Genomic DNA, 23,673 nt, shown 5'->3' with positions numbered 1-23,673 from the left:
GAGGAGAGAATATTTAAAAGAAGAAAAACTGCTACAAGAGGACATAGTTTTAAATTAGAGGGGCAAAGGTTTAAAAGTAATATCAGGAAGTATTACTTTACTGAGAGAGTAGTGGATGCATGGAATAGCCTTCCTGCAGAAGTGGTAGCTGCAAATACAGTGAAGGAGTTTAAGCATGCATGGGATAGGCATAAGGCCATCCTTCATATAAGAGGGCCAGGGGCTATTCATAGTATTCAGTATATTTGGCAGACTAGATGGGCCAAATGGTTCTTATCTGCCGACACATTCCATATTTCTATGTTAAGGGGGAAAAAATTCCTTCCCGACTCCAATCAGGCAATCAGAATAACTCCCTGGATCAACAACCCCTTTCTTGTAGCTATAGCCTGTAATATTATTACACTCCAGAAATACATCCAGGCCCCTCTTGAACTCTTTTAGTGAACTCACCATCACCAACTCCTCAGACACAGAGTTCCATAGTCTCACTGCTTTCACCGTAAAGAATCCTCTTCTATGTTTGTGTACAAACCTTCTTTCCTCCAGACGCAGAGGGTGTCCCCTCGTCACAGTCCTGGGGATAAATAGATGATGGGAGAGATCTCTGTACTGTCGTCTTTTTTCTTAAGTGAATAACCCCAATGTTATTCATTGGGGTTATTCAGTTATTACTTTAGTTGCCCTCATCTGAACCCTCTCCAGCTCTGCTATGTCTGCCTTGTTCACAGGAGCCCAGAACTGTACACAGTACTCCATGTGTGGTCTGACTAGTAATTTATAAAGTGGTAGGACTATGTTCACATCACGGGCATCTATGCCCCTTTTTATGTCACCCATTATCTTATTGGCCAACCCATTAGTGATAATAGTAATTTTTACTATCACAAAATTTGTGATAGTAAATTACTTGCACTAATTTAGTGATATTAAAGTAAATTACTAATATAACTAATGGGTTCAGATGAAAAAAATAAAAAAAACCTGAGGTACTCCGCTAGTGACAGTGACCCAATCTGAGTGTGTACCATTAATAACCACCCTCTGTCGTCTATAATTGAGCCAGTTACTTACCCCCATACAGACATTTTCTCCCAGTCCGAGCATTCTAATTTTATATACTAACTGTAGGAAAGCGCAAGGGGCCGTCACGGAAGATATGTGTCACGAGGTTCCTGACGGTAATTTTAAGTGTGAGCGGCAGCTAGTGCTGACTGACACTATTGGTTATTTATTGTGGATTTAAAGCCGATCCGGGACGGCTCTTACTAGGAGCAGCAAAAGTGCAGGGTGGGTGGCTGTTTCCCACGTTCCAGGCCGGGTTTTGGCTAGGTATATAAAACCCAGCCAGCAGTCTCAGCTGGGTGTGGATTATCATCTATTTCACAGTGAATATCTGTGGAGTCTCTGTGGTTTGGGATTTGCATATTGTGTGCCGTACTAAAGGGCTGAGAGCCATATTGCTGGGAAGCAGACCCTAAATCCTGTTGGGGACTGCTTCTGCCAAAACCGCTGACATGGTGAATGCTTTTTGTTCGGTGGACTTGCCATGGTGTGAATGAACACCAATACGTTTTTGTTTATGTGTGAATAAACACTGCACTGTTTAAGTCAAAGACTTTGTTTTTGCCTCTGTACTGTGTCCGCTAATCTGCCTACCAGAGTGAATCTCCACATAACCTTTTACGTGGTAATGTATGGACCCTTAGTGTTGCACACAGCAGTTATGTCCCCTTAGTGTCGCACAGTGGCGTAGGGATTGCCATAGCAACCATAGCAGTGGCTATGGGGCCCTACGCCACTGGGGGCCCATCCCGGACTGCATTCAGTTTTGTTTTTTTTACACAGCCAGGCAGCCAGGTGGGGCGGGGCTTGGGCGGTCCGCGGCTGTAGTGGGCGGGGCTTGGGCGGTCCGCGGCTCGGGCCTGGCTGGGGGGAAGCCAAGGAAGGAGTAGTCAGGTCAGGACTGGAGTAGGCGGGCCCGAGGCGCACTGCTGCACGAGCAGAAGACGAGGTAGGCGGTGGAGAGGGGGCCGGAACGGGGGCGTATAACATGTGCATGTAAGTTCAAAACCAATATACAAATCCATAAGGGACAGACCACAGAGATCAGCATGTATTGTCACTACACTATGGTGTCCTTAGAGTTCCCTTTATAGTCAGAATACTTACTACTATGAGAGCCTGGCTGGTATCCATGTCTTATTTTATGCCCAAATTAACAGTCAACGATACCTATAATATTGTTCATGAAGCAGATCTGCATTAGTGGGACTGTGGATTCCCATACGCTGGTAACATGGAAGTCATCCTAACAATCAGATTTGCACAATGAGAGAATGTCATATAGTGCACTAATGTACATAAAATCAGCAAGCGGATTTCCCTCTGTATATATTCCACTGACAGAATACTTCATCCTTGTACCCTGCTCTGATGGTTCCTACAAAGAGTGAAATGTTACAATGCGATGCATATCTGCTCATTTCCATGTCTGTTCTTGGCCAAGCTAACAATGCATATGTATGGGAGGATAGGGAGAGATAACTGTTGGCTGAATGATCCTTCAGACGACATTAGAACTCAACAAAGTTACATCACACATATACAGTATAGTACAGTGATGCCCAACCTACGGCCCGTGGGCCAAATGCGGCCCGCGAAGCCGTGTCATGCAGCCCGCGCAGTGACCGAACTTTATCAGCGCAGGGCGCGCTGCGAACAGCACGGGCAGCAGAGCGATGCTGCCTGTGCCTGCAATCTCCCCGCCCAGCGCCGCCTCCTAGCAAATTTATTCACTGCACTTTCCTCAGTGAAATTCAAGAGAAGCTCCGTAATCTCGCACAGGAGCACTGGCAGAGGCCTCGAAGTGCGCATGCACCGTCTTCCTGGCCTTTGCCAGTGCACCTGTGCGAGATTACGGCGCTTCTCTTCAATTTCACAGAGGAAAGTGCAGTGAATAAATTAGCTAGGAAGCGGCTCGAGGTGGGGGATATATCTGTGGAGGACACTGAGGAGGGGGGATCTGTGGAGGACACTGAGGAGGGGGGATCTGTGGAGGACACCGAGGAGGGATCTGTGGAGGACACCGAGGAGGGATCTGTGGAGGACACCGAGGAGGGATCTGTGGAGGACACCGAGGAGGGATCTGTGGAGGACACCGAGGAGGGATCTGTGGAGGACACTGAGGAGGGATCTGTGGAGGACACTGAGGAGGGATCTGTGGAGGACACTGAGGAGGGATCTGTGGAGGACACTGAGGAGGGATCTGTGGAGGACACTGAGGAGGGATCTGTGGAGGACACTGAGGAGGGATCTGTGGAGGACACTGAGGAGGGATCTGTGGAGGACACTGAGGAGGGATCTGTGGAGGACACTGAGGAGGGATCTGTGGAGCACACTGAGGAGGGATCTGTGGAGGACACTGAGGAGGGATCTGTGGAGGACACTGAGGAGGGATCTGTGGAGCACACTGAGGAGGGATCTGTGGAGGACACTGAGGAGGGATCTGTGGAGCACACTGAGGAGGGATCAGTGGAGGACGCAGAGGAGGGAACTGTGGAGGACACTGAGGGGGGGGATCTGTGGAGGACACTGAGGGGGGGGGATCTGTGGAGGACACTGAGGGGGGGGGATCTGTGGAGGACACTGAGGGGGGGGATCTGTGGAGGACACTGAGGGGGGGGGATCTGTGGAGGACACTGAGGGGGGGGATCTGTGGAGGACACTAGGGGGGGGATCTGTGGAGGATACTGAGGGGGGGGATCTGTGGAGGACACTGAGGGGGGGGATCTGTGGAGGACACTGAGGGGGGGGGATCTGTGGAGGACACTGAGGAGGGGGATCTGTGGAGGACACTGAGGGGGGGGGATCTGTGGAGGACACTGAGGAGGGATCTGTGGAGGACACTGAGGGGGGGGGATCTGTGGAGGACACTGAGGGGGGGGGATCTGTGGAGGACACTGAGGGGGGGATCTGTGGAGGACACTGAGGGGGGGATCTGTGGAGGACACTGAGGGGGGGGATCTGTGGAGGACACTGAGGGGGGGATCTGTGGAGGACACTGAGGGGGGGATCTGTGGAGGACACTGATGGGGGGATCTGTGGAGGACACTGAGGGGGGGATCTGTGGAGGACACTGAGGGGGGGATCTGTGGAGGACACTGAGGGGGGGATCTGTGGAGGACATTGAGGGGGGGATCTGTGGAGGACATTGAGGGGGGGATCTGTGGAGGACACTGAGGGGGGGATCTGTGGAGGACACTGAGGGGGGGATCTGTGGAGGACACTGAGGGGGGGATCTGTGGAGGACACTGAGGGGAGGATCTGTGGAGGACACTGAGGGGGGGATCTGTGGAGGACACTGAAGGGGGGGGAATCTGTGGACGACACTTAAGGGGGGATCTGTGGACGACACTTGGGGGGGGATGTTGGGGTGGGAGGTCCTGGAGGGGTGTTTGGGTGGGAGCTCTGGAAGGGGTGGGAGGTCCAATAGGTATGTGGGGGTGGGAGATCCGGGAGGGGGGGCCCATAATTTTTTTTGCTATGGGGCCCAGTCATTTCTAGTTACGCCCCTGGTGTCGCACACAGTTGTTATGTCCCCTTAGTATTGCACACAGCAGTTATTCCCCCTTAGTGTTGCACACAGCAGTTATGACCCCTTAGTGTCGCACACAGTTGTTATGTCCCCTTAGTGTCGCACACAGTTGTTATGTCATCTTAGTGTTGCACACAGTAGTTATGCCCCCTTAGTGTCGCACATAGTATTTATAGCCTCTGTGTTCAGACAGTAGTTATGCCCCCTTAGTAGGGTTGCCACCCGTACAGGATTGACCCGGACAGTCTAGGTTTGTAATGCTTTGTTGGGGTACAAGCTTTTCTTAGACCCGGACACAGGATTCATTTCAAACTGCAGTGCAGACTGTCTGACTTGCTTGCTCACAGCCCTGACAGCTGGGGGTAAGTGAGTGGCGGTGAGCTGTGAGCGGCCGGCACTCCGGGACCATCTCGAACTTGAAAAGGACGAGGCCGCCGGTCAGGATGGATTGGAAGCCGGAGAGCTGGGGGCTGCGGGTGGTCAGTAGCAGGAGCACGAAGATGCTGCTGAAAGAGAGCAGCAGACCCTCGCCCCACAGCATGGCGGCCGCGACGGGACTGAGCTGCTCTCCCTCCCATATCAGGCCGGATAACAATGAGACGAGTCACGGGCCTGCGCTCCTCCTGTCCCCGGCTATTCTGCTGCACTTCTTTCCTATCGCCACACCCCCCACCTTCTCCTTTACCAGGCCTAGGAGAGCTTCCAGACTCTCACACAACACTATACAGTCAGTGTGCCGGCCCTGGGTGAAGGTTCCGGGGGGATGAGGGCCACATTACTCTAACTGGGGGTCACTAATGGGGGCATTATTCTTAATGGCTGGCACTAATGGGGGCATTATTCTTAATGGGGGGGCACTAATAGAGGTCATTATTAATTCTGGCACTGACTTTATTTACATTCGACCCAATAACACGTGTTGAGACGTGAAAAATCTAATTATTTACAATTGGTCAATAGACCACCAATGTCTTTAAGTTGACATGTGTCACTTTAATACTAAAATTTAACGTTTATTACTTATCCATAAAATTGAATAGAACTAATATAGTTAAAATTTTCAGCTGTGCTTGCTCTGTCACTGGCTATCTTCAATCTGTAATTATGATAGTATATTACAGTGAATCTAACTTACAGAGGACCTCACTGCCCATATCCCTGAAGATGCCAACGGACTTGGCGAAACATGTCGGGGGGGCAGAGAGTAAATTGTGTTTTAGCCAGCGAGAGCCATGCTTAGCAAAGAAACCTAGTGTATGAATAAAGTGAAGGCCAGAGGTGCAGCCACTGCTAGGAGATGGCAACAGTGTGTACTAGGTGGAACACGGAAAATGTATGTGGCAACAGGATAGATAGATACATAGTTACAAGATAAGGTTGCCCTCTTGTGGATTCACTGTAATATACTATCATAATTACAGATGGAAGATAGCCAGTGACAGAGCAAGCACAGCTGAAAATGTTAACTATATTAGTTCTATTCAATTTTATGGATAAGTAATAAATGTTAAATTTTAGTATTAAAGTGACACGTGTCACATTGGTGGTCTATTGACCAATTGTAAATAATTAGATTATTAATTCTGGGGCACACTAATCGGGCCATTACTCTTACTGGGGCACACAAATGGGGGTATTACTATTACTGGGGGCGCTAATTGGGGCTTTAATATTCCTGGGGAGCCACAGTATGACAGCGACTTCAAACCCTGTGTTAAGTCACGCCCCACAACCACACCCCTTTGGGGTGTGGCTTAACTTGTCCGGTATTTTTTGTTGGGAAAGGTGGCAACCCTACCCCTTAGTGTCGCAAACAGTAGTTATGCTCCCTTAGTGTTACACACAGTAGTTATGCCACCTTAGTGTTGCAAACAGTAGTTATGCCCCCTTAGTGTTGCACACAGTAGTTATGCTCCCTTAATGTCGCACACAGTAGTTATGCCTCCTTAATGTTGAACAAAGTATTTATAGCCTCTTTCTTCACACAGTAATTCTGCACCTTACACCAGTGAAGTCCCTGTTATGTGAAGAAAATTAAAACGTAAAGCTCATTTATCCCCGATTCCATGATAAACAGAGCTTTCCCTAGTAAATACAATGCAGTGACATCATCGCGCCTGCTGAGCTGAGCAGGAGATCACAGGGGCCGGGGGTTGATGCTCGGCTCTGATATCCCTGCATTGTAGCTGCTGGGGAGAGAACGGGATGAAGCCCGGGCCTCAATTAATGACTGTTACCTATTAGGGCCTTGTCCTCGCCTGCCAGCACACATAGTAATTATTACCGCTACAGCGGTAGTTCTGCCCCTGGAAGAGGTGACACGGCTTACTGCAGTGTAACGCTCAAGTAACCGTGGGCCCCGCAAACGTGTTTTTATCATGTATTAATGTCATGTGATATGCCTGTATTTTGTATTTTATCTCCTGTCATATTCTCCATGTCACAATGTGATTTTACATGAAAATATCCTTTATACAGGCCTAGTCAGGGTGCACTACACTCGTTTCTCCACAGGATGGAGCAGTGTCAGTGTGTATAAATAGCTTAGCTCAGACCTAAAACCTAAGTTAGGCTGTGCAGTGCAGTCATGTGTCCTGTGCAGAGCAGATCAGTTCCTGGTTTAGGTGAATCCAGACTAGTGCAGATGAGCTCAGGTAAATCCAAGTGAGAGTCCAGTCCAATGCAGTTCTCTCTTGAGCCTACAAGAAAGCAACAGCCATGTAGCTGAATATATGGAGGGAGGCCCCTTCCTAGCCTCTCTACTCTGTCCCTGTCGGTTCCATAACCCAGGGTTAAGGCCTGCAAGTATTCTTCCTAGAGGTGAGCAATCCAGTACTATAGATCGCTCTTCCAGGGTGACCAATGTCTAAACTGTATGCAGCCGAGTATATAAGGAATTATCACGTTTATGCAAGATAAAGGATTAGCGAAATAGTCATTACCTGAGGACTTATTGGGCACCTTTGTAGTAGGTGTAGGAGATAGCGTGAAGCATCTACATCTCCAGTTTAAATCCTGAGGCCAACTGTCAGAACAGCATTGGAATAGAAGTTTCAGGATTCAGAAAAGCACCTTTAATCAAGGATTAGGATCAGGCCGGAGTTGTTACCAGTGTAAGACTTTCATTATTACCAGCCTAGTCTGAGCAGTAGTTTTCTTATGTATTACAAGAGCCTTTACTTCATTGAGGATTTGCATTTCCCTTTCCCCATATGTATGGGAGATTCTACTTAATGCCGGATTGTTTTAAGAGACTGTTTAATGCCTAAGGATGTATTGTAATCAAGGTGTAACGGTCACATACACACAAACACAGGGGGGAGGATAGTGACCTCTGCGCTCCACCCTCACCCCTGGCCCTGCCTACTTGCCTCACGAGTCCTGATGACAGGGGACAACTGGACGGCAGTCCCTAACTTAGAATACGTGCGGGAAGGACAGACAAGACAAATAACGGATAGTGAACGGACCGGATCAAAACAAAGAGGACAACGCAGTACAGAGGGATAAGCAAAGAAAGGTCAGGAGAAGCCGGGGTCATAAATACCAGGAGAGTCGAGAAGTACCAAAGGAGTCCGCAAAGAATAGTCAGATGGAAGCCAAGGTCAATATACCAGGAAGGATGCGCAGTACAGGAGGAGCAGGCAAATGATCGTCAGGGAACAGGATCAGGTAAGTTCACAGGTATCCAACAACTGCCAGGAACCTAAATTAACAGGCAACCTGTGGCCAGCAGACTGCCTGTATTTGTAGTGGGGAGTGAGGGTCATATGATGTGGCCAGTGTCACATGACCGACAGACCGACCAGTCGAGCACCGAGTGATCAGCTCGACGCTCGAGGCAGACCTAGGAGCAGGGAGCCTCCCAGCTAGCAAAGCCGCCCTGGGAACGAGGTCAAACACAGATCCTTGCTCCCGAAGCTAAGCAGCAGGTCTGCAGCTCATGGGAGACCGAGTGCGCCTTCGGAACCCCGTTACACAAGGGTCATCATCAGTAAAGTGCCATTTGGAGTTTCACCCTGTTTGCCTCAGACTCGGTTCCTTTATTACCACTATAGTAAATGATTGTACCTCCATACAAAAGCCACTAGCGTCACGATTACAAGGGACATTGCCAGTAGCACATTTATACAGACCACTAAGGGCACCTCAAACCACCATCTGGCCAGTGTCCCTTACACCAGAGTGTGCCCCAGAGAATCCTTGTGCCATTCTCCTTTTCACTTATGCGAGCCTGCCCAGGGACGACATAACCGCGAGTAACCAGAACTGTATTTACCTCGGCCCACCTATTGCTTACACTGTGACCTCACACATAATTCCCCTGCAAGGACTGGCATACCGCATAATTAAAATTGGCGTCATTACGAACAGGATTTCTGATAAATATCCTCTGTGCCTTTAATGAACTGGACTTGTGCTTTGTTGTATTTTTGTGCACTTCAATAATTGAAATTGGCGCTTTGTGAGAACAGTACTTGCGAAACCTTGCTTTATTGTGGATTGCCGATTGTGAATGAGCCCCATCTGTTTATTGCTTCTATTGGGCCAAAGAACTGTTAAAACTGCTTAAAGACTGTCTTCATGTATTGCGCTATTCATCTACCACCAAACCGCATTATTAAAACTGCAAAATTGGGGATATTTGAAAAGTCAGTAGCGCTGCTTGCTGTATTTGAATGGACTGTTTTTGTATTTAAAATGGCCACCGAAGGACTAGTAATTGTTTGCTGCGCCATCACTGAGCAGCTTGGCGGGAAAAACTAAAGACCTCTCAAAGCGGGGAAATTTGGCGCCATTGCATTTTGAAAGTAAACGGTAGAAATATTTCTGCTGCGCCACAGATCAAGCCTCATTAGCATGGATTACAATATGAGTACAGCCTCCCCTATACTGGACTACCTAGGGGACGTGCCCGAACAGAGAGGAAGTCTGACCGAGCAATGGAGAGGTGGGCACCGGAGCAACTACCGAAACTTTAGCATCTGCCAATGCACAGCCCGGAGACGCAGCATTTGAAATGGGTGAGCCACCAGCTTACTCTCCGGGACCAGAGAGGCCGTCCTGCCCCTGCTTAATTATGGACAAAGATTTCCCTAGGCCGAATCCTTTATGGCCTACTTCAATGCAAGAAATACGTGCCGCTGCTGCACGCAAAACGACACAAGCTAAAATCTACTTTGAAGAAGTTGCCAAAGCCATACATGAAGACCCAAGAGAATGTCAGCCCCGCCTGGAACGGAGGTCGGGCACCGTCAACACCTTTGATAAAGATCGTGGGTTCGGCTTCATAAAAGATCTTACCACTGGCCGTGATTTATTTGTAAACCGCAGATCGGTGAAGCGGAGCTACTTGCCGGGATACATGCACAATCTCCGAGAAGGTGAGCCCGTTGAATTTACCCCTGCGGAGGACCTGAGAGGTCTGTACGCCACTGCTGTGAAGCGCCTGCGGCCTAAACAAGAAAACTGGGAGGACGCTGATGAACTTTCTGAAACTACCCCAGAGGTTCCCAGTAAGCCAATCCATAACACCAACCAAGAGAAAGCCACCTTTATTGGACCTAATATTTTCTGGCAACCTACTGTGTTGGAGCGCCCTATCAGCCCATATCCATCACCGGAGCTGCCGTGCAAAGTCCAAAAGAGTAAGGACATTGTAAACCAAGAACGTTTCAGCGAATACTTAGACCAAATGCGTCAAGACAAAATGAAAACTGCTGCTGCAGAGCCTGACCCCAAAGTCCAAAACCTACAAGAAAGAATCGCCAGACTAGAGGTACATCTACAAGATCTACACCATATTGCAGCATTCCAGACAGACCAGATTCAACATGGTGAGTGTGAACAAATGTAAACAAACATAGGTGTGCGTACGGGGTGTTTCGGGTGTGCCTGGGCACACCCTAATAGTCACCTCCGTGCTCACTGCCCGCCGCTGATTCCCCTGTCTGTTATGCTGCCGCTGCCCGCCTCACTGTAGATTAATTTACAATACCTGGCTGTGGGCGGGCGGCGACTAGTATTCACATAGGGTGTGGAGTCCTGGACCCAGCGTAGGCAGAGAGGGAGCCGTACAGTGCGTGCTGTGCGGTGCAGGCTGAGTTGACGTGACGTCACGCTGCTGCATCTGTGTGTACCTAGCGCGCCGGTAAGTAACTGAGGGCTGAGGGCTAAGGGCTGAGGGCTGATTTGTAACCCACAGTGCTACGCCTCCTCTGTTGTCCAATGTATTACCCTGATACCCCTCAGTTACAGACGTGGACAAAATTGTTGGTACCCTTTGGTCAATGAAAGAAAAAGTCACAATGGTCACAGAAATAACTTTAATCTGACAAAAGTAATAATAAATTAAAATTCTATAAATGTTAACCAATGAAAGTCAGACATTGTTTTTCAACCATGCTTCAACAGAATTATGTAAAAAAATAAACTCATGAAACAGGCATGGACAAAAATGATGGTACCCCTAACTTAATATTTTGTTGCGCAACCTTTTGAGGCAATCACTGCAATCAAACGCTTCCTGTAACTGTCAATGAGACATCTGCACCTCTCAGCAGGTATTTTGGCCCACTCCTCATGAGCAAACTGCTCCAGTTGTGTCCGGTTTGAAGGGTGCCTTTTCCAGACTGCATGTTTCAGCTCCTTCCAAAGATGCTCAATAGGATTGAGGTCAGGGCTCATAGAAGGCCACTTTAGAATAGTCCAATTTTTTCCTCTTAGCCATTCTTGGGTGTTTTTAGCGGTGTGTTTTGGGTCATTGTCCTGTTGCAAGACCCATGACCTGCGACTGAGACCAAGCTTTCTGACACTGGCTAGTACATTTCTCTCTAGAATTCCTTGATAGTCTTGAGATTTCATTGTACCCTGCACAGATTCAAGACACCCTGTGCCAGACGCAGCAAAGCAGCCCCAGAACATAACAGAGCCTCCTCCATGTTTCACAGTAGGGACAGTGTTCTTTTCTTGATATGCTTCATTTTTTCGTCTGTGAACATACAGCTGATGTGCCTTGGCAAAAACTTCGATTTTTGTCTCATCTGTCCACAGGACATTCTCCCAGAAGCTTTGTGGCTTGTCAACATGTAGTTTGGCATATTCCAGTCTTGCTTTTTTATGATTCGTTTTCAACAATGGTGTCCTCCTTGGTCGTCTCCCATGTAGTCCACTTTGGCTCAAACAACGACGGATGGTGCGATCTGACACTGATGTTCCTTGAGCATGAAGTTCACCTTGAATCTCTTTAGAAGTCTTTCTAGGCTCTTTTGTTACCATTCGGATTATCCGTCTCTTAGATTTGTCATCAATTTTCCTCCTGCGGCCACGTCCAGGGAGGTTGGCTACAGTCCCATGGATCTTAAACTTATGAATAATATGTGCAACTGTACTCACAGGAACATCTAGTTGCTTGGAGATGGTCTTATAGCCTTTACCTTTAACATGCTTGTCTATAATTTTCTTTCTGATCTCTTGAGACAGCTCTTTCCTTTGCTTCCTCTGGTCCATGTCGAGTGTGGTACACACCATATCACCAAACAACACAGTGATTACCTGGAGCCATATATATAGGCCCAATGGCTGATTACAAGGTTGTAGACACCTGTGATGCTAATTAGTGGACACACCTTGAATTAACATGTCCCTTTGGTCACATTATGTTCTGTGTTTTCTAGGGGTACCATCATTTTTGTCCATGCCTGTTTCATGAGTTTATTTTTTTACATAATTCTGTTGAAGCATGGTTGAAAAACAATGTCTGACTTTCATTGGTTAACATTTATAGAATTTTAATTTATTATTACTTTTGTCAGATTAAAGTTATTTCTGTGACCATTGTGACTTTTTCTTTCATTGACCAAAGGGTACCAACAATTTTGTCCACGTCTGTATATAATATATCTGAGGGGTAATATAACTGAGGAGGGCTAGGCTACTATCAGACATTATACAGGGGTGATATAACTTATCCTACCCCTCACCCATGTATTATGTCCCTGATAGCCCTCCTCAGTTATATTACCCCTGTATAATGTACCCTGATACCCCTCAGTTATATAATATAACTGAGGGGTATCAGGTTAAATTATACAGGGCAGGGTAATATGACTAAGGGGTATCAGTGTACATTATTATACAGGGTAATATAACTAAGGGGTATCAGGGGACATTATTATACAGGGGTAACATAACTGAGGAGGGCTATCAGGGGACATTATTATACAGGGGTAATATAACTTATATTACCCCTGTATAATGTCCTTGATAGCCCTCCTCAGTTATATTACCCCATGTATAATTTACCCTGATACCCCTCAGTTATATTACCCCCTGTATAATATCCACTGATAGCCCTTCTAAGTCATATGTAATCCACAGGTCCTCCATAACAGTGTGTCATCCACAGATCCCCCATAACAGTGTGTCATCCACAGATCCCCCATAACAGTGTGTCATCCACAGATCCCCCATAACAGTGCACCCAAGGGGGGTCGCGTCATCAGCTTGCCAGCCAATGATCGCGGCTGGCAAGCTGATGATTTGTAAAAAAAACAATCAAGTGCCAGATAACAGATCATATTAGTAAATATGATCTGATATATGGCTGCCCTGCTCCTCTGCTGGTCCTTTTCGTCTGTTGGATCCAGCAGAGGAGCAGGCTTCACAGTGAGTACACCAAACACCACACTTTAGCCCCAGATCACCCCCTGCACCCCAATTAACCCTTTGATCACCCCTTTGATCGCCCCTGTCAATCACTAGTGAAAGGAAAAAAGTGATCAGTGTAAACTGTCACTTTTTTTTTCCACTGGTATTGACCGTTAGGTTTTAGGATAGTTTAGGCCCCTTGGTTAGGTAGTTTAGGGATCGGTTAACGCCCAGCCCACCGCACCGCACCGCAGTCACTGATTCGCTGATTAGCGTATCGCTAATCAGCATTAGTACTTTTATAGTATCTGAAAGTGATCAAAACTGATCACGGTCAGATCTATAATAGTATTAGTGTCACTTTAGTTCGCCCTCCACCCAAAACGCAGTGTTTGCCCGATCAGGCCTGATCGGTCGCCCACACGTGCGTTCGCCCACACCCGCCCCACCGCAGTGACAAAAAATTTTTTTTTTTGGGATCACTGCACATTCACTTTACACGCGCTGCGGCGATAAAAAAAATCAGTTTTGATATTTTTTATCAACCGCGGCGGCCTCCGTTACTTCGCTAGCCTCCCATTTGTAAGACAGGCTTGCTTTTTTTTCTTGGGTAGTCTCAGGCAGGGCCGGTGCAAGGATTTTTGCCAACACAAGCGAAGCAACATTTTGGCGCCCCCCCCCCCCTCCACGCTTCTCCTCTCTGTGGTCCTGGTATCTTCTCTCTGCTTCAGACAATGGCTGGTTTAAGGACCATATTTTTCGCCCTCTAAGACACACCTAGGTTTTAGAGGAGGATAATAAGAAAAAAATATTTTCCATTACACCTCAGGTCAGACCAGCAATCAGACCCCCAATGTTAATCAGACCTCAGATCAGAACCCCATGTCAGACATCATCCCCCAGCCATCAGCCCCAATGTCAGCAATCAGACCCCCATGTCACATTTCTCCCCCTCCATGTCACATTTTTCCGCCCTCCCCCAGGGTGCGCCCTAAGGCGGCCGCTTGGTCTGCCTTATGGTAGCACCGGCCCTGGTCTCAGGGAATACCCCTAAATTTAGTTGCCCAAATGTCAAACAGGGGGTATTCTTCTGAAGAGGCCTACAGGCTTCTGACCCAGTCGGATGAGGAATGGGAACCCTCATCTGATGAATCTAGCGGGTCAGAATACGAACCTGTAGAAAGCAGTGGCTCTCTGACCCAAAGTTCGGACGAGGAGGCTGAGGTCCCTGATAGCACCAGGCGTACCTGGCCCCGTGTCGCTAGACCACAGGTTGCGCAGGATCCGCTTCAAGAGCAGCAGAGTGGGGCTGGCGCTGTCGGATTACATGGTGAGGCATACACCAGCAGCGCAGCCCTCCCTGGACCTAGTACCAGCACTGCCGTACAACCTGGTGAAGTGGCGAGCACCAGAAGGGCAGTTGAAGCTGGTACGGTGGCACGAGCAGTAGTGACCCCGTCACAGCCACCGCAAAGACGGGCCCGTAGAGCCCCTAGAATCCCAGAGGTGATGGCAAAACCCTGATTGGCAGTCCCCAACTTGAGGCGCACCTGTAGTTTACCCTTTCACCGCCCAGTCTGGAGTTCGGGTTGAGACAGCTCAGATCGGTTTGGCCCTGGGATTTTTTGAGCTGTTCTTGACTGCGGAGCTCTTAGACATAGTCGTGGCCGAAACAAACAGGTATGCCACACAATTTATAACCGCCAACCCGGGAAGCTATTATGCCCAGCCTTTCCGGTGGAAACCAGTCCAAGTTTCCGAAATTAAAATTTTTCTGGGCCTTCTCCTCAACATGGGTCTAACTAAAAAGCATGAATTGCGGTCATATTGGTCCACGAACCCAATTCAAGCCACCCAGCTTTTGACCGGCTCCACAAAATTCGGCCCCTCATAGACCATTTCAACCAGAAATTTGCAGATTTGTATACCACAGAGCAAAACATCTGCGTAGACGAGTCCCTAATACATTTTACCGGGCGCCTTGGCTTCAAACAATACATCCCAAGCAAGCGCGCCCGGTATGGGGTCAAATTGTATAAGCTCTGTGAAAGGGCCACAGGCTATACCCACAAATTTCGGATCTATGAGGGAAAAGATCAGATCCTGGAGCCGGTCGGTTGCCCTGACTACCTGGGGAGCAGTGGGAAGACAGTCTGGGACTTGGTGTCACCCTTATTCGGCAAGGGGTACCATCTTTATTTGGACAATTTCTACACAAGTGTGGCCCTCTTTAGGCATTTGTTTCTAGAACAGATTGGCGCCTGTGGCACCGCGCGAACTAGTCGCGCGGGCTTCCCCCAACGGCTTGTTACCACCCATCTTGCAAGGGGGCAGAGGGCTGCATTGTGTAACGAAGAATTGCTCGCGGTGAAATGGAGAGACAAGCGTGACGTTTACATGCTCTCCTCCATTCACGCAGACACGACAATACAAATTGAGCGAGCAACCCGTGTCATTGAAAAGCCCCTCTCAGTCCACGACTATAACCTTCACATGGGAGGGGTGGACTTCAATGACCAGATGTTGTCTCCGTATTTAGTTTCCCGCAGAACCAGACGCTGGTATAAGAAGGTGTCTGTATATTTGATTCAATTGGCTCTGTATAATAGTTTTGTTCTCTACAGTAAGGCTGGGAGAACTGGATCCTTCCTCAAATTTCAGGAAGAGATCATCGAGAACCTCCTGTACCCAGGAGGTTCCGTGGCCCCATCCACCAGTGTAGTCAGCCGTCTACACGAGCGACATTTCCCCAATATCGTTCCTGGTACCTCAACCCAACCATCCCCCCGAAAAAGATGTTGTGTCTGTAGCAGGAGTGGAATAAGGTGTGACACCCGTTATTTCTGTCCTGACTGTCCTGACCACCGTGCCCTATGCTTTGGAGAGTATTTCCGGAAGTACCACACACAGGTACACCTAGCATAGGGATCACATCTCACCAGGACAGGCACACAGGGCTATTAGGGCCCATTCACATACAGCTGCTGCAAACGTCTTCTTTCACCTGGGACAAAGTGCGCACTTCGCCACATCTTTGCACATTGACCCATGGGGAAGGAGAGGTTTGTTCCATAAAGGTAAAAAAAAAAAAAATGTAAAATGACACCCCAAAACACATTCCCCAACTTCTCCTGAGTACGGCGATACCAGATGTGTGACAATTATTTGCAGCCAAGGTGGGCAAAGGGACCCACATTCCAAAGTGCACCTTTCGGATTTCACCGGTCATTTTTTTACAGATTTTGAGTGCAAACTACTTCTCACACATATGGGCCCCTAAATTGCCAGGGCAGTATAACTACCCCACAAGTGACCCCATTTTGGAAATAAGACACCCCAAGGTATTCCGTGAGGGGCATGGCGAGTTCCTAGAATTTTTTATTTTTTGTCGCAAGTTAGTGGAATATGAGACTTTGTAAGAAAAAAAAATATATATATAAAAAATCATCATTTTCCGCTAACTTGTGACAAAAAATAAAAAGTTCTATGAACTCACTATGCCCATCAGTGAATACCTTAGGCCATTGTAGAACCTCAGGAAACATGACAGGTGCTCAAAAAGTCAGAGCTGCTTCAAAAAGCGGAAATTCACATTTTTGTACCATAGTTTGTAAACGCTATAACTTTTACCCAAACCATTTTTTTTTTTGCCCAAACATTTTTTTTTATCAAAGACATGTAGAACAATAAATTTAGCAAAAAATTTATATATGGATGTGTTTTTTTTTTCAAAATTTTACAGCTGAAAGTGAAAAATGTCATTTTTTTGCAAAAAAATCGTTACATTTCGATTAATAACAAAAAAAGTAAAAATGTCAGCAGCAATGAAATACCACCAAATGAAATCTCTATTAGTTAGAAGAAAAGGAGGTAAAATTCATTTGGGTGGTAAGTTGCATGACCGAGCAATAAACGGTGAAAGTAGTGTAGTGCAGAAGTGTAAAAAGTGGCCTGGTCATTAAGGGTGTTTCAGCTAGCGGGGTTGAAGTGGTTAAAGGGAACCCGTCACCATGATTTTGCGCATAGAGCTGGGTACATGGGCTGCTAGATGGCCACTAGCACATCCGCAATACCCAGTTCCCATAGCTCTCTGCGCTTTTAGGCCTCATGCACACGACCGTTTTTTTTCACGGTCCGCAAAAACGGGGTCCGTAGGTCCGTGATCCGTGACCGTTTTTTCATCCGTGGGTCTTCCTTGATTTTTGGAGGATCCACGGACATGAAAAAAAAGTCGTTTTGGTGTCCGCCTGGCCGTGCGGAGCCAAACGGATCCGTCCTGAATTACAATGCAAGTCAATGGGGACGGATCCGTTTGATGTTGACACAATATGGTGCCATTTCAAACGGATCCGTCCCCATTGACTTTCAATGTAAAGTCTGGAGTTCTTTTATACCATCGGATTGGAGTTTTCTCCAATCCGATGGTATATTTTAACTTGAAGCGTCCCCATCACCATGGGAACGCCTCTATATACTGTCGGATACGAGCTACTTCGTGAAACTCAGATCCAACAGTATATTCTAACACAGAGGCGTTCCCATGGTGATGGGGACGCTTCTAGTTAGAATACACTACAAACTTTGTACAAGACTGCCCCCTGCTGCCTGGCAGCACCCGATCTCTTACAGGGGGCTATGATAGCACAATTAACCCCTTCAGGTGCGGCACCTAAAGGGGTTAATTGTACTATCATATTCCCCTGTAAGAGATCAGGGCTGCCAGGCAGCAGGGGGCAGACCCCCCCCCCTCCCCAGTTTGAATATCATTGGTGGCACAGTGTGCGCCCTCCATCGGGCCCCCCCTTCCTCCCTCTAGTGTAATAAATCGTTGGTGGCACAGTGTGCGCCCACCATCGCCCCCCCTCCCTCCCTCTAGTGTAATAAATCATTGGTGGCACAGTGTGCACCCACCATCGCCCACCCCTCCCTCCCTCTATTGTAATAAATCGTTGGTGGCACAGTGTGCGCCCACCATCGCTCCCCCCCCCTCTCCCTCTATTGTAATAAATCGTTGGTGGCACAGTGTGTACCCACCATTGGCCCCTTCCCCTCCCTCTATAGCAGTAACAACATTGGTGGCAGTGTGCGGCCTCCCATTCCCCCCCCCCCCCTCCATCATTGGTGGCAGCGGAGTTCCGATCGGAGTCCCAGTTTAATCGCTGGGGCTCCGATCGGTAACCATGGCAACCAGGACGCTACTGCAGTCCCGGTTGCCATGGTTACTTAGCAATAGTACAATAGTAGAAGACTCATAGTTACCTGCTTGCTGCTGCGATGTCTGTGTCCGGCCGGGAGCTCCACCTACTGGTAAGTGACAGGTCTGTGCGGAACAAACCTTTATGGAACAAACCTCTCCTTCCCCATGGGTCAATGTGCAAAGATGTGGCGAAGTGCGCACTTTGTCCCAGGTGAAAGAAGACGTTTGCAGCAGCTGTATGTGAATGGGCCCTAATAGCCCTGTGTGCCTGTCCTGGTGAGATGTGATCCCTATGCTAGGTGTACCTGTGTGTGGTACTTCCGGAAATACTCTCCAAAGCATAGGGCACGGTGGTCAGGACAGTCAGGACAGAAATAACGGGTGTCACATTCTGAATACAGAATGCTAAGTAAATTAGGGATGGAGGGGATAAAACATTTTTTTTAACTAGCCTCATCCACTTGTTCGCGCAGCCCGGCTCGTCTTCTTTCTTCTTTGAGGACCTTGGGAGGAAAAGAACATTTGGTGATGTCACTGCGCTCATTACATTGCCCATCACCATAATGATGGAACGTGTGATGGACCATGTGATGAGCTCAGTGACGTCACCAAAGGTCCTTTGTCTCCCAGGTCCTCAAAGAAGAAGAAAGAAGACGAGCCGGGCTGCGCGAATAAGTGTATGGGGTGAGTTTAATTTTTTATTTATTGTTTTTAACCCGTCCATCCCTAATTTACTTAGCATTCTGTATTAGGAATGCTATTATTTTCCCTTATAACCAAGTTATAAGGGAAAATAATAAAGGGTCCCCATCCCGATCTTCACCTAACAACCATGCGTGAAAATCGCACCGCATCCGCACTTGCTTGCGGATGCTTGCGATTTTCACGTCGCCCCATTCACTTCTATGGGGACTGCGTTGCATGAAAAACGCATTATGTGCACGATTATGTGCACAGCCCCATTGAAGTGAAAGGGTCCGGATTCAGTGCGGGTGCAGTGCGTTCACCTCACGCATTGTACCTGCATGGAATTCTTGCCTATGTGAAAGGGGCCTTAGAGTTAGGCCTCATGCACACGACCGTTGTGTGCATCCATGGCCGTTGTGCCGTTTTATTTCGCGGACCTATTGACTTTCAATGGGTTCGTGGAAAAATCGGAAAATGCACCGTTTTGCAGCAGCATCCATGATCCGTGTTTCCTGTCCGTCAAAAAAATAGGACCTGTCCTATTTTTTTGATGGACAACGGTTCACGGACCCATTCAAGTCAATGGGCCCATGAAAAAACACTGATGCACAGAAGAGTGGCATCGGCGTCCGTGGTCTGTGGACGTAGGCTACTTTTACACAGACGAATCCGCAGATCCATCTGCATAAAAGCTTTTTCAGAGCTGAGTTTTCACCTCGTGAAAACTCAGACCCGACAGTATATTCTAACACAGAGGCGTTCCCATGGTGATGGGGACGCTTCAGGTTAGAATATACTAAAAGAACTGTGTACATGACTGCCCCCTGCTGCCTGTAGTTAACTCACTGGTGGCCAGTGCGGCCGGCCCCCCCTCCCTCCCCTGTATTTAACTCATTGGTGGCCAATATTCCCCCTATAATTGGTGGCGGCGGAAAGTACCGATCGGAGTCCCAGTTTAATCGTTGGGGCTCCGATCGATAACCATGGCAACCAGGACGCTACTGCAGCCCCGGTTGCCATGGTTACTTAGCAATTTGTAGAAGCATTATACTTACCTGCGAGCTGCGATGTCTGTGACCGGCTGGGAGCTCCTCCTACTGGTAAGTGACAGGTCTGTGCGGCGAATTGCTTAATGATCTGTCACTTACCAGTAGGAGGAGCTCCCGGCCGGACACAAACATCGCAGCTCGCAGGTAAGTATAATGCTTCTACAAATTGCTAAGTAACCATGGCAACCGGGACTGCAGTAGTATCCTGGTTGCCATGGTTACCGATCGGAGCCCCCAGCGATTAAACTGGGACTCCGATCGGTACTCTCCGCTGCCACCAATGATAGGGGGGGAGATTTTAATTAGGAGGGGGAGGGAGTGGGGGCCCACTGGCCACCAATGAGTTAACTACAGGGGAGGGAGGGGGGGCCGGCCGCACTGGCCACCAATGAGTTAACTACAGGGGATGTAGGGGGGGCCAGCCGCACTGGCCACCAATGAGTTAACTACAGGGGGGGGTCTGCCCCCTGCTGCCTGGCAGCACCGACCAGGCAGCAGGGGGCAGTCATGTACACAGTTCTTTTAGTATATTCTAAGCTGAAGAGTCCCCATCACCATGGGAACGCCTCTGTGTTAGAATATACTGTCGGATCTGAGTTTCACGATCTAACTCAAATCCGATGGTATATTCTAACATAGAGGTATTCCCATGGTGATATACTCCGATCCGATGGTATAAAAGGGACTCCTAACTTTACATAGAAAGTCAATGGGGGACGGATCCCATATTGTGCACCATATTGTGTCAACGTCAAACGTCCCCGTTTGGCTCCACACGGCCAGGCGGACACCAAAACTAAGAAGACCCACGGACGAAAATCACGGATCACGGACCTACGGACCCGTTTTTGTGGACCTTAAAAAAAACGGTCGTGTGCATGAGGCCTAAGTATGCAAATTCATAGGTTTAGTGACTGTAAATCAGTGTCTGCAGGTAATCTACAGATAAATACTCCGCTCTACCACCTGACCACAGATTTCTTCATTTCCATTGAATTCAGTGAGGAAAATAATTATGAATCTGCCCGCAGCTCAATGTCCAGGAGGAAAATCTCTGCAGCGTGGAGGAAATTCTGGAAAATCTCATCCACTTTGCTGTAACTGGATTTACAAATTCACACGAATAATTGGCGACATTTCTGTCCGCTGTGGAGGTCCAGTAAGAAGAACTCAGATCCCTCTCACCTCCTCACATGTGCCCTGTGTCGTCACCAGTCTGATATATATACACCTGCAACCGCCATGTTCTTACAAATGTCTGCTATTTATTTGGGAAACAGATATTCCTGCTCTTAGAGATAAAACCAGACAACGTCATCTCAATAAATCTCCATTACTGCCGCAAACCACGAAGAGTCAGCAGCTGCCGACATGTAGCAGATAGCAAGATGGAGCAGAAGTCACTGGATGTGGCCGAGCTGAACGCGTTGTGTCCATAGCAAGGACTGGAGAAAAGTGGAGATGATCTTCCCCTTGAAGCCAAGAATCATCCGCAAAGAATCTGAAATATAGAAAAGACAACCTTATAGACGCGACAACATCTCCTGGGAGTAACATCTACATTTACAGGATCCTCCAGATCTGAACTTCAGAAGCTGCTGAAATGAAGATGGAAGATGTAGAATTGTCACCGTCTGCGTCTCCCATGTATAGAGAAATGCACAATTCTCCTGCACCCCCTTCTCATGACTCATGACTGAATTTGGGGTGTAAGGCTCTGTGTTGGGGCGAGGATTTGGTGCTCATCACTTGCCCGCTGGTTCATTAGGAGGATTAGAGGTACGAGTACAATGAGGGACACCGAATGGAAAGTCTATTCACCTACCATGATGTATCGGACTAGCAGAGCTGAGATCGTAGAACAGGTGCAGTGATCAAGAGGATGGTCAGACAACCCGAAGAGGAACAATGAAGATGTAGTAGGGATGAGTATGCAGTACAGAATCAGGAGGCAGAAGAGTAGTCGTACGGTCCAGGGTCAGCAGCTAGGGTCAAGCAGAGCCGAGTGCGCGGTACAGAATCAGGAGGCAGAAGAATAGTCGTACGGTCCAGGGGTCATCAACGAGGATCAAGCAGAGCCGAGTGCGCGGTACAGAATCAGGAGGCAGAAGAATAGTCATACAGTCCAGGGTCAGCAACGGGGGGTCAATCAGAGCCGAGTGCGCGGTACAGAGGGATTATCCAAATTCATTGTCAAAAACAGATCCGATCATAACTAAAATCAAATACAAAATTCAGAATCAGAACCAGCGCTACCAGGTCAGGGAAAAGACCCCAATAACTGTCCCTGGGGCCAATACACAAGGAAGTGAAATAGAGAGCCCAGCCGTGCATTCTGCGAATGCTCCACCTGATAACCCTCCAGCTTCTTGGTAGTCGGCTGATGAGGTGACTTCTGTGTAAGGGGCTTATTCTATACAGGGCACACAATCCACATACCATATAGGTCCTCCATTATCTGGTCATCAGCGGGGAGCGACACAGGGGGCAGACTGGATTCTCCAGGAGCCAAGGTCTTATACAGGCTCCATGGAATTCATGGGAGCAGGGGAGAGTGGTGACCGACTCTCCCACCTCGAACTCCAGGAGGCAGATGACACAACCTCCTCTGGAGCCGGCTGTGCCCAAGATGTTAACGGGCAGCTCCTCCAGCGCCTGGTGTAACTGGCGCACTGCCTGCCGTGTCCTCCTCCAGCCAGTGGTGTTATTGGGGGCAGATGGTCTTCTGCGTCTCCCTGTAGTGGACGCCTGCTCCTCTCCTGTCATGGCTGTCGGCTGTTCATATGGCGCCGGTCGAGCATGTTGTCCTCTGGAAGTCTGTCCTCCAGGACGACCGCGTGTACGAGCGGCACCTTCGAGGGCTGATCTTCCAGATCTGTGTCCTAATAACAAGACATCATATAAATAACTAAAAAGTCCATATAACCCCCCAAAACGCTCTCACCTGAGGCCGGTGATTGGTAGATAGCAGAACATGTATGTTATGTACATAGGAGATCACTTACCTCTTCGGGTAGAATTTCTGCGATTTTCCATCATGAAAGACTCCGGATACAAAATAAACGCAGAGATTCCCAAAAATGGGGAGCAGTCAATAATATTGCTGCAGTCTCCTGAGCAATACCAATACAACTGCACAGAAATGATGGTTCCAATGCCAGACATAGAACTCCTGAGTGATGTCACAGTCACTTGGGGGCGGAGCCATTCTAGAAGGTGATGACATCACAAGTATCAGCAGCCAATGGCTCAGTCCAGTAAATGGAAGTTTTTAAACAATATAAAACATATATATATATTTTTTAAATAAACCAGAACGTTCTAACTACAACTCCTAGCAGAGCTCGTACCTCTGGATTTATAATATACAGCAACCAATGATGTTCTACCTTCTAAGGAATTACACCTCCCAGCATAGCCCCAACCTCTGGGTGTTCTATCTGAATGATATGTGTTATGCAGGGCCCGGGGCTAGGAAGTCACGTGACTGACCT

This window comes from Bufo gargarizans, chromosome 3 (assembly GCF_014858855.1).
Source record: "Bufo gargarizans isolate SCDJY-AF-19 chromosome 3, ASM1485885v1, whole genome shotgun sequence".
In the NCBI taxonomy this organism is placed as follows: domain Eukaryota; kingdom Metazoa; phylum Chordata; class Amphibia; order Anura; family Bufonidae; genus Bufo; species Bufo gargarizans.
The sequence above is the reverse complement of the archived record's forward strand: the minus strand, read 5'-3'. Positions refer to the sequence as shown.